Source organism: Lathamus discolor, chromosome 15, assembly GCF_037157495.1.
Source record: "Lathamus discolor isolate bLatDis1 chromosome 15, bLatDis1.hap1, whole genome shotgun sequence".
NCBI classification, from domain to species: Eukaryota; Metazoa; Chordata; class Aves; order Psittaciformes; family Psittacidae; genus Lathamus; species Lathamus discolor.
Window position 1 is genome coordinate 4797975 of NC_088898.1, and position 12430 is coordinate 4810404.

General features: G+C 43.0%; 1 protein-coding gene across 3 annotated transcripts in view; it reads left to right on the plus strand.

The window, feature by feature from the left end:
• RAPGEF1 (Rap guanine nucleotide exchange factor 1) overlaps nt 1-12430 on the plus strand; it is an 83478-nt gene that overhangs the window by 14274 nt on the left and 56774 nt on the right. The window lies entirely within an intron of this gene.

The following is a 12430-nucleotide window of genomic DNA, read 5'->3' on the forward strand; positions in this document are numbered from 1 at the left end:
AGAAGTACTGTGCTCCAAATGTGAACCTGCTTGGAAGCTGGGTAGGCAGAGATGAGCTGCTGAAGGGGAAACCCTTTCATCTGTAGTTGATGTACAAGTAAACCCAGTGTAATCGCTTCCTAGCTGAGCTTCTGAGATACTTCCAGCCCAAGTTCAGTTCCTTCCTTCACTCTGCATTTGAGCTCTGTATTTGAACCGCTTTTCATTTTCTATTGTTCCTTGTTGTCCTTGATACCAGAATGTGATTTCTTCTTTGTCACCTTCCACTGCCCTTTGTTTCTCTTAGTTTACAGGTTTTTGACGCATGCACTCGTGTTGATGGTTATGCACGTGTCTAAGCCTGTGTCACAAGGTTTTGATTCAGTGGGGTTGTCCTGGAGATGTATAGGGGTGTGCCAGCAACAGTGGTGCATGTGTCACAGCAAAGAAACATACACACACATCTTGCCCATGCAGTAGAGCTTCTCCTGCTGCTGAATGTGCTCCTCAGGTCATGTCTTACGAGAGTGGTAGCAATGGGAAATGTGGGATGTTCTGGCTTATTTTGAGAACAAGATTGAATTTCCTTTGATGCAGTGATTTCATGAATCAGAGAGGGAGATGTGTAATGCTTAGTGTTTATCTGGAGTTTACATTTTTAAGAGCATTGTGCAAGCATTTATTCTGTTCATGTAACTTCATGATGGGTGGTGATGGAGAGTGCTGTCTGTAGTGAGGTGAGAATAGTGAGTACAACTTCTGCCTGTGTTTCATTTACTGGTGTGATAGAACTTTGGTCAGATGATGTCCACTTCTCCATAAGCTTCTGTGGGCTTTTCAGTTTATCACTGGAGCTGTATATGCTGTGAGTGGGTTGTTTGTTCATGTTTTTAAGGCATTTCGGATCTCATTAGGTAGTAGGAAGGGAAGATGTGCTGTGTAGTGGTGGCATCTCCATTTGTGAGAAGATGCAGGTTATATTGTGTGCACAGAGCATGCCACCTAGAGGAACAGAGCAGGGCTGTAGCCGTGATTTGCTGGCAAAATTTAGGTGGTGTGTGATGAGTGGCTGTGTTGAGACCTTCTCCAAGCAGTGCCCTTTGCAGCCCTGCCTCTATTACACTCCCCAAGTAATGTGTGAGAAGGTCTGTGCACAGTTAGCTTTCCATCACCTCTTCTCAAACATTTCTCAACTGTTTACAAGAGACTGCTGTTCATGGTTTAACCTCTTGGTTATGTTGATACTAATCCTTCACAGAGGCTCAAGAATGTGAAATGGAGTTGCGGATCTCGCCTCATATTCTCCGGGCATTAGGGTGAGGAATCTAGTACAAGGTGTGATTTGATGGGCTAACACTCTCCAAGCTCTGTGCTTTTTTTGGCTTGTATGTTGCAATTTCTTTTGTGGGAGACTAATAAATTTCCCAGAAGATTATCCTAATTTCCAGAGTCTCAAAGTCTGAGTTGTAATTAAGCACTTAATTTGATGAGGGTTTGTAGATGTGTTGCTAGACTACTGGCAGCTCGGGGAAATGCTTCCATCTTCAGCCCAGCTTCCCTTGTGGAGGTTCATGCTCAGAAAGCTGGTATATATTTAGAACTGGCAGAACTGCAGCCTGCCAGACAGACCTCAGAAAATTGCTCCAAATCTCTGCTTTCTGAGAAGGTTAAAGGCAAATCCAAAAGCCTGGCTTTTCTGAAGGAGCTGAAGTTAGGATTGTGGCAATTTTTCATTAACAAATAGGTAGTGGGAAATTTTAATAATGCATTTTATTGCTGACACTTGCACTGAGTTCCCCATTGCCACAAATGACAGTAGTCACTGCATCCAGCAGGGAAGCAATTACTTTATTCCTTGATCATCTGGGGTCAGGGAGTTGTGTTGCCAGATAAGCACATGGCTTGACCAGAGGGTATCATCTTTTTAGGGCAGACATTTCTTTTTGATCCATATTAGTCTAATATGAGGTGCAATAAGGTCATAACCAATGACGTGGGCTTGTGGGATTTAATACAGAAATGATGGCTGAGTAGTTTTCTTTTGTACTGTTTGAGGTTATGGCTTCTAGTTGCCTCTGGTTAAGTTCATACCTTCTGCCAGAGTTTCTCTGCTGTTTTAAGTAAAACATCTTTTCTCCCCCCTCTCTCTCATGCTTCAACTTTTATGCTTAAAACCTCAGGAACAGTCTTGAAGACTTTATTACGCTGTGCCTTTTGAATTGACCCCCATGTTTTTCCATCGAGACATTAGGGTGGCCTTCCCATTTCCTTCTATTCTCAGTTTAAATTTTCCTGTTATTAGTCGCATGTTAAAACAACCAGACTAAAGCCAGCAGGAAGAGCATCCTCTCCGTGTCAGTGTACGAGGCCATGTGCTACTATGCCATTTCGGCTGGGGCCGAATCTCCTGCATGCATTGACCACTCATGCATTTAACAGACCTGTTCTGTGGCTGCCCCCGTGTCTCTCTCCTTTACACATGCCCCTTTTGCTGATAACTTTCTGGCCTCCAGGCTACTGACAGCTGTTGTCCACTTGCTGCTAATTAAGAAAGCAGCATGAGGGATGGCAATGTGGATTGGAGAGACTGAACCCCCCTTTCTGCAGCTAAGCATTTCAACCTGATTAAAAAGAGTCTGACTGACGACCCAGCAGCTTCTTTTTTCCTTCTCTCACTGTTGAGCCTCTCTGTAGACAGCCTGTTTGCTATCAAAACGCTGTGGCTCCGAATTTTTTAGATCCTGGTACAATAAGCAATGTCAGAACAGATTTGCCATTGAAAAGATGGGCACGTGTGAAATTGAAGCCACTCTCAAAGCACATATTTAATATGCAAAGTGTTGTGTACATCTGTGCTCCTCTTCAGAAATTCAAATGCAGGTCGTATTTTTCATATAAAATGACACTTATTTTGTTGAAAATTTAGAACGTGCTCTAAGAATCAATATCATTGTGAGTTAACAGCACTAAAGTGAATGGACTGATGATTTCAAAGATTTTCCTTCTTTGTTTAAGGATTTTCCTTGTTTGTTTGCTTTCCTTGTTTGCTTTCCTTGTGTTGGTTCTCCTTGTTTTGCATCAGGTCCCAATGGGTGAGCTTTTGTGTGATATGGTTACGCTGTGATTTTTATAATCCAGCAAGAGAATGGGCTTGAACTCTGGAATCCCCTTTCTGGCCTGTGCTGCTGTGGAGGGAAAATGACTGAGGTGAAGATCATACAAGATTATTGGGTTAATACAGAACCAGAAGATGTGACTTCAAGTAAGAGTGATGGTAATTTGGTCAAAGCAGCCTCTTTCTATAACACTGATGCTCTCTGGAGCTGTTTACCCCCAGGAATATTATGACTTTATTTCAGATTAGACCTCCAAAATCCAATCTGAATTCTTATCTGCAGTAAGTGGGCTCTGTATAGCCCCCAGCAGGCTTTAAAAGCAGTGTTGTTTGCCCTCATAGCTGAAATATAATTTCTCTTCTTCCTGTTGTGATTTTTCTGTTACCTTTTACCTTGGAGAGGGTTGTTTCTTGATACAGTAATTCAGCACAATCAGAGCTTCTCTTTAAAAGCACTATGAATATATAGGAGTAAAATGTTTCTTTAAAATACAAAAATCCCTACCAGACTTGGCTCCTCAGGCGTGTGAAAATCCTGTAACAAACCATATCTACCATAGTATAGTTGAAGAGAAGAACATGTTTAGGGAGAGGAGGATACTTTTGACTGTATTTACTGGTGCTCACCTTGTATACCCATCATTTTGCTGCATGATCACTCTGTGAACGAAGCCTTGGAGCGTTTGATTTCAGCATTTCAAATAAAGAAGTGTGTAATATTTGTTTGAAGTTGGACAAGAGCTGCTCTGCCAGTCAGTGTTGTCATGTATTTACCTAAACTCTTTCAATACTAAAATGCTAGGATATGCAAAATGTGGTGTGATTATAACTAACTGAACTAGGCAGACTCTTTGGGATATGGGTGGTTCAGGGTGTGAAAGTGCTATAATGTCTTTGGGCAGCTTTTTGTTTTCTCATGAAGAGAGCAGATGCTGACGTGGTGCAAATAGAAGAGAAATCCTATCACTAGACTGGCCCTGAGTCCCCAGGCTGTAGTCCGTAAATAAAGTGATTTATGGGTATTATAGATGAAAATGATGTTTCTTTTTTTCCTCCAAGCAAAATATTATTTCCAAATAGATCATCTCATTATTGGACTCTGGTTTGGCTAGTAATGGTGTAAAATAAGCCCGGTAGCCTGAATGTTAGAAAATTAATGGCCTGATTTCTTTACTAGTAAGAATTTATGGAGACTCCAAATCGCCTTCTGCCTTGCTGAGGGAGGCAATTAAGACTATGAGGCAGTGGTTTCTTTGGTCTGAAATGCTGAAAGCAACTGTAAGCATCCGTACTGTTAAATCTGGAGAGCTTGTTAGGGATCGTGAGATGGGTTATGCCGGGTCATTTGCTGTGAATATTGGTCATTTCTTTCCCAGTAACCTGATTATTGCTTGAACAGCTTTGCCAAACTGTTTACTATCTGCTGGCTGTTGACTGGCAGTGTGCTTTAAGCCGATTATAGGAATATTATGTGGCTTCAGGATCACAGTTAGTCCATTTGTCCTTTAATGCCACTCACGGTGACATTAAGAATTGTGCTGCTGTCATCCAGGTAGGTCCTCTGCCAATATTGGCGTGGTTTTGCATCTGTTCTGCATTAGATTTTCATGTGACTGATGGCAAGTGTCACTTGCTCTGGATCCCCGCCTCTTACCCATTTGTGCCATGAATGTCTGGCTGTGTAAAAGGAAAGCCCATTACACAGTCATTTCAGAGCCACAGAGATGGCAGTTTTGATATTAAAGGGGCAAAATTAACATCTGCAAATTCCCCTGTAAAAACTAGATGCCTGTTTGGTGCTAGGTTAGCCTTTGTTTAGACTATTGTCTGAATGTAAGCCTAGAGCTTTGCCGTTAGGCCTACAGTTGACTTTCCTTCCACAGGGTTGTGAATGACAAAGTAGTTCAGTGGAGCTGGCACTTCTTTGTTGAGTTGTTTTGCAAATGCAGACCCAATTCTTAACAGGAGAGCACAAATCAGGAATTTCTGCTTTACAATGAAAGATGTTGGAGGAACAGGTTTAGTTCCTCTGTTTTCCTGGTTCCCTATTGTGAGTGTCCTGGTTCCATTTGGAGTGTCCTTTAAATAAACAAAAATGACTAAATAAAATCACTCCTACCAACTGGGAAAAAAGAAAGACATAAACCATTTTGAGAACAGGCCACTGGATTGTAGGGAGAGTTCCTACGAGAAAAAGATGATTTGTCACCTCCTTTGAGGAGTTTGTCATCTTCTGTCTTTGAGAAGCAGCTTCCCATCTGTATTAACATTATCCCTAAATATTGTCCTTTATTTCCAATTTGTCTTTTAATTTGCCGAGTCCACTTCGCAATTGGCCAGTCTTATTCCCGAAGCAAAACTGTGTAGGGAGTTCTTTGGGAATAATGGGTGTGAGTTTCCAGCCTTCACCTTGATTTGAATTCACTTTTATGGATGGAACAGCCCTCATTGTAAATTCTGAGCTGTAGGGTTCTTGTGGCTTTGCATGTTGGTACATTTTATCATGATAAATACCAGTTTATTATAGTTTCAGGCAGTCTCCCTTATATAGATTCGTACAGCTGCCAGAAAACCAGCTCAGCTCTTTACCTGGTCTGTTCTCAGCCAACAAATATCACATTAACTTGATTGTACTTGAAGTATTTTCTATATATTTTTAATTCTCTTTTATAAGTGATTTGAATCCCTGTTGAAAATTTCTTCTGAGAGGCCTCTGTCAAAGTTTCCATATGAATGGGTTCAGTTTCATAATTTAACATTGTGACTGCTATATATAGTGTTGGTTTTTTATCAAATAACAGCACTCAGACCGTTACGGGTGTTTTGTACCTATGGCTTGTGTGTAGTATCAGGATAGACATGGAAATGGTATTGTTTAAAGTCGTACAGACTGTACGAGCCTTCTGCAGAGGAACTGGAGACTCTCAACACATTTAATGAAGCAGGTTTTCCCAAATCAAATGCCTTTTCCATGATTTGTTTGAGACATCTTTAGTTTTGCACTCTTAGCAATAGATACACAACTGGTTTTCAGGTTAATGAAGAATGAGGGCGCATTTAGAGTGCTTTCCTGACTGCAGAGTTGCCAAAAATGAAGCAGGAGAGAGATCTTCCATCTGTCATTCTTCCACAGGAATCAGCACTTTAGAAGTAGGTGTAGCGGAGAGTTTATTTGCTGAGCTCAGAGTCGAGTCCATGAGCACACAGAGGATCAAAAAGGCAGAAAGTATTTGTTTGTTTGGGGAGGGAGGCAAAGTGAGGTTGCTGATTAAATCTGTAAACAGGGTAGAAAGGAAAATGAAGCTTCCCTAAAACACTGCTCAAATAAATGAAGTCCAAGCTCAATTTGGAAATCTCGTTGTGAAGTCGTGCAGGGAGCTGTGCTCCTTGTGGGAAGCAGATGTTTGCTCAGGTCCAGCAGTCAATGGCTGCAGTGTTCAACTCCTCTCAACCCCCTCCCACAACACACAAGGGTATTTCTTGCCAAGCAGCACCCCAGCTCCTCTTCTTCCTCCTTGTATTTCCTCCTTCCTTCTCTCCCCCATGAGTTTTCAGATAAGAGCAGATAAAATAGAAAAGTCTGCTTTTCTATTTTTGGCACTACTCTCTGCCCCCACTTTTTTCTTATTCCCAAGTCTTAGACACACAATCTCTTGCGATATTAGCAGTTACAAAGCTATAGTTTTTAACTAGGCTGACACAAAGCTTAGTACTAGCTTATACTGCAAAATAATAAATGCAGATCATACGTACAAAGTTTTATGTTTGCAACATTATAGGTGGTTCTTGATTAGTTGAAAGATGATTTATAGTGTTTCTCGTTGCTTTACTATGGTGTCATTTTTTGCCTCATTGGCTGCACCCAGCTGATGCTTCAAAATCCGACAGGGATGAAGGTTGTGCAGGGTGGTTGTGCATTACCAGTTGTTAATACGAAGCACAGAAGGTCTGGGAGGTGTTTACGCTCCTAATAATGGTACCAGAGGTATTTTTATAAACATCTCTTTACATCTTCCTGAACCCAACTGCTGTGACATACTGAATGTGCTGCACGAATCAGTAGGTTATTGAATGTTTTTCCACAGAGCATAAAGTTAATCACACTGAAGCTTTGACAAAGCACCAGGCTTAGCCTGAGCGAGGAGGCAGCACTCCCTGGACGTGATGGAGCATACCCTGACCTGACCCTCAGCCCTCTTGGGGCTGCCAGACCAGCACCATGCAGCTTGAGGCCTTGTGGAGCTGAAGTTTCTCGTTACAGACTAGCTGCTGTTTTCCACATGGACCCCTTGAGCTCCCGAAGTATTGCTCGGTGCACCATGAGCTGGAATGAGTATTGATTCACCTTTCAGAGCTGGATGGCAGGATCGCTGTGCAATCGTGTATTGTGTTGCAGAGGCTTAAATAGCTTTGGTGGTTGTGGTTTTGCTGCTTTGTCAAAACCAAATTAAATATAAATGCTGTACAAAATGATTTCTTATTTATAGAAACTTGAGGTCTCTTTGCCACAGAATTACAGAATCATAGAATGGTTTGGGTTGGAAGGGGCCATAAAGCTCATCCAGTTTGTGGACACCTTCCACTAGAGCAGGTTGCTCCAAGCCCCTGTGTCCAACCTGGCCTTGAATACTGCCAGGGATGGGGCAGCCACAGCTTCTCCGGGCACTGGGTTTTAAAACACGCTTTTTTTCATGGATTCATGTGGCACCCAGTGCCTCTCTGGCAGATATGGCTCTTGGACAGAATCTCACTTCCGAAACCTGATGGCATGCTCTGCATGGGAGGGGATATGATAAGGGAATGGACCGTAAGTAAAAACCACACTCAAGTAGCTGTTAATTCACCAAGATTTATTCAGTGATGAAAGAATTGTTTCAGCAGGACTGTAAAGAGATGCTGAGATAAGGTTTGACTTTGTTTCTGGTAAAATACAGTCTCAGCTTAGTTCCCTTTAGCTGTTGCCCCACTGTTGTTTGTCAGTGTTGAAGGTGTTTCTTCTTGAAATGAAGTCCAGCTTCAACAGAGTGGAAGCTCATTAAAAATAGGAACTGATTGTTAGTAGGGCCCCCATTTGTTAATTTCCATTAAAGATAGCTACCTGTTTAAATACAGACAGCCTTGGTGATACAAGAGATGACATTGCATGGCGGCAAAGAATTAAGCTCCAAAGAAAGAAGGCTTCACTATCCCCTTGGTAAGTGGGTTTCCAAACTTACCACTGCATTAGGCTACATCATATTCCAAAATAGCCAAGGAATAGCTGTTTTTTCTTCAGCATTAAATTAACAAGTCAAATTCTAGGGCCTGTTTCCATGCTAGGCTCAGTTGTGTTACTGATGCTGTTGCATTCCTTCAGAATCCCCCTGTGTTCCTGCTGATGCTTGTACAGATCTGCTGGGTTTTTCTTCCGTAGCAGTTCTTTTTTCTATATGATTTTAAAAGATTTGTTTTAAAGTCAGGATTTGCTGAGAAGACTGGGGAGAACTGCGGGTGTTCGTAGCAGTTGCCTTCTCCTTGAACCTGTTGCGTGTAGGAGCAATGTAACCGGGAGATTTTCATTCAGGCGTGAGAAGACCGGATAAAACAGAGAGTCGTCACAAATAATTGTTTACTGCTAAAGTAACCTTTAATGTTTACATGCAGTAGAATGAAAGGCAGACATCCCACTTAGACTCTGTAAGCTCCCTCATGTTTCCTGCCATGATGGTCTAGGGATGTGCTAATCCTACCGCTAACAAAGAGGGAGCTCCCTCCTGGGCTGCTCAGTTCAATTAACATCTCGGTTTCCCCTTGCTGGAGGCGCTGATGTTTCAAATTGTGCTTATAGGAGACTAAAATTTCCTCCTGCCTGTAGGCAGGCAATAAAACTGGTGGTTTGGTTGCAGATCCTATCAGGTACAGAATAGGGTATGGAATTGAGGATATGGCCTACAGCTCATTAACCCTTTGTGCAAGCAGCACGACAATCATGTAACAGCAGCTTCTGACCTGATTACATCAGAAATTTCACACCTGCAGTGCTGCTGTATCTCTTTGCACACATGCTTGCCTGTGTATGTGGAGATAGAGAGCTGGCCCTTTGGGGCAACAGCACAGTGGTACTTCAAAGTTCAGAGATTTGCATAGCCCTCCTGTGATGCCTTGTTTTATTGAGTAAGCAGTATCAGGGAAGTTTACACTGCTGTTGCAGTGCCTCTAGGAGATAGAGCTGGCCTGGTTCCTCAAATTCATTTTCCTTTCTCTTGCAGAGATGTGAGCCCCCAGCACGGTGCACTGGAGTTGTGCAGACATGTTTAATCTTACTGAACCGAATATCTGCTTTTCAGCATCTGAACCCTGAGGATACAGTGCTAGTCAGAACAGTGAGAAATGAGGCTTCCTTACAGAACAGTTAGCTCATCTCTTAACATGCATGGAAAAGAGCTTACATCACACTCTCACCTGGACTGTTGCCCTTAATCTATGCCACTTGCTAAAGAAGGAAATAGAATTGAGCATGTTTAAGCAAATGCTTTCCATGTTTTGATCTTATTTCTTGTGCTCAGCTCATATGAGTGTGGGTGGTGGCTTTTGGGCAGGGTATAAGGTTCCTCCCAAGCCCGCTGGAAAAGAGATGTTAGCTTTGCAAGTCAGACTGAATGTGCAAAGAGTCTGTAATCAGAGGTCAAAAATAAAGATGGCTATAATTAGTAATGTCCAAAGCAACTGGAAATTGTGTCAGGCAGATCCGAGCCAGCTTCTCTTCTTTTTTTCCATCACCTAATGAATGAGAGCTGAGGTTACTCTCCAAGGATGAAAGAGGGCTGAGTTTTTCCCATTCAGAACTGGTGCAGTGGGGCAGATGCAAAGGCAAGGCTCTCATTTACAACCTTGTTTTTCAGCTGTTGAACCTGTGGGCAGGTTGCAAGCAATTAGGCTTTTCCCTAAAGCATCTGAAATAATGTGTTTCTGCTTGCAGTCCTGTAGAGTGCCAGTGACGACATTCTGTCACCTTGGAGATGGATAAACAGCTTCAGCAACATTAGGTTATAATCTTTCAGGTCTGACTTTCAAAGCTGACAGCCGTATGACTGAAACCCAAGCCTACAAAGGGTTTTCAACATGGAAGGAGTCCAAATGTGCTCGAGTAAAATGAGAGGAGGGGAGAAGGAGTTTACGTGGAGCTCAGTGACAAGGCTTTTTGCTTGGCCATGGCAGTAGTGTGAATGAAACAAATAGGCTTTGGCTCATATGCTCCCTACAGCCCAGGGTGACTCAGGTAGTGTGCATGCATACTTGTGCCTGCAGGGCTTTATTTTTAGATGTCTGAATCACTGTCAGGACCATATCCTCATAAAGCCACTAGACAAGTGGGGATACCCATGGACCCCATATTAAGTCGTGTTTGGTGAAGAGAGAAATTCAGTAGATTGTCTCCCAACCACTGCAATTTCTATGTCAAAGCAGTTTGCTGCAGTAATGCAGAGGTTATGCCTTGTAGCTGGATTATTTTTCTCCCTTTAAAATTAAATGTTAAAAACCTTGGTGGGTTTTATGTGTAAACAAAGAGCATGGACTACAGCAGTCCTGTTGATGTTGGAGGCTACTTGACTCTCTTGTTGTTTTACTGGTGCTGGCACAGAGGGAGTTACGAGTCATGTTACCAGTGTTGTAATCTCATCAGTTCTTTCGGGCTTGCAGGGCTGTGCAAAATCAGTACTTAAATGGGAAATTACCAGAGACTCACCAGATGCTGCACAGAGGTTTGCTAGTGATTTGGTAAATGGCAACCTTTCTGCTTGTGAGTTGATACAGGACCAGTCTGCAGCAGTGGTTTTTCTTTCAGATGCAACAGAACTGAAGTCCTGTCTGCTGCTTATCAATACATTACAGCATCTGTTTCAGAAAGGAGTGTCAAAGCCAGCTTTGGTGTGCTGGAGGAAACTGAGTTTGGGCAGCAAAGTTCTGCTCCCTTAAATGCCCTTTTGTTCAATTTAGTTGTACCTTTTTCCTTCCCCCCAGTAAATCGGTTGGGTGGCATTACCGCAGTTTTCAGCAGCTGAAGGATTCCTGGTTTATGTGTCTGCATGCAAGGAGATTTCTCTCTTTTTGAAGCCCTTAAGGCTAAAAGAGGACTTGGAGGGAACCTGGCCAGCTGCTTTGAACTTGCTGCTTGGTCTGGTGCATCTTCCTTTCCCACAACCTGAAGATTTGCTTCTAAATACGAAACGGGAAGGAAGAGGAGCTGCAGTACTAGTGCACTGGAAAATGAATGGGGTTAACTGACCCCCATCCTTTTCACTGCAGTCAGGAGACGTGGCTGAATTGATAAGTTGCCCTCTGTGCCTCCCCTTTCCCTTGCAAACACTGTGAGCTCTTTCCAGTCGAGGTTGCTGCAGCTGGAGATGCCTCATTCATGGCTGCAAGGAAGAAAAAAATCAAAATAGAAATGCGCTCTCTGACAAATCAAAATGTTTTGCTTCCTCTGGAGGCCCCAGAGGGTGGCGTAAAAAATAATGAAGCCTGTGAGTCAGTGAGCATTGCCTGGCCAGCTGAGAGGGAACTGAGCCTCCCTTTTCCATAGGAGTTTGTGTGCTGTCATTGCGCATCATTAATGCTCGCTGGGTTATGCTCATTCACTGTAATGTTGCCAAAAGAGAAAAAGGGCAGTCGGGCTTTCCGCTCCCCAAAGCAGGCTGCTTCGAAGGTGACGTGATGTTAAAGGAAAAGTTTCTTTAGTGCTCAAGAGCGATTGTTTGATTCCCAAGCAGCCCTTCCTCCACTGTTTTCCTCTCAAACCTGGCCGCTGTCCTGGCAGTCGGCTTCCCTGGAGAGGGACTTGGAGCAGCTTACAAACAGCTCCACCTAAGGTACAAAGGTTAGGGTGGGCAAACTTCCTCATTGACACTGGAGCCTCCCTTTTTTTTCCTTTCTGGATCCTCAACCAGGTCCTTTTTTTGTTTCTGAATAAATTCTTTTTGCTTCAGTCTCTGGGGGTAATGGCAAAGTTGAGAAAAGTAAACTAATGGAGATGGAAGTGGTAGGCCTGAGGCTTCTGTACCGTGTCCAACATGCAGCAGTACTACGCTTATACATTTAAGAGGGGTATTTTAATTCTGTTCTGTCACATTCTGCCTTTTCCATATTCAGGATCCCAGTTCATCCCTTTGAGAACACCCAGCACCGCACAAGCACTGCGTATCAGCATTTTTAGACTTCTAAACATCCCCGGGACTTCTGGAGAAAGAGGGCGTGAAATGTAGCAGGAGGCTGTTGAGCAGAGTTATACATTGCAGGTGTGAAAGGGCTGAGAACATATCTGGGGTTCTCCTCATCTGTTTCTTCAACCCTCCTTGA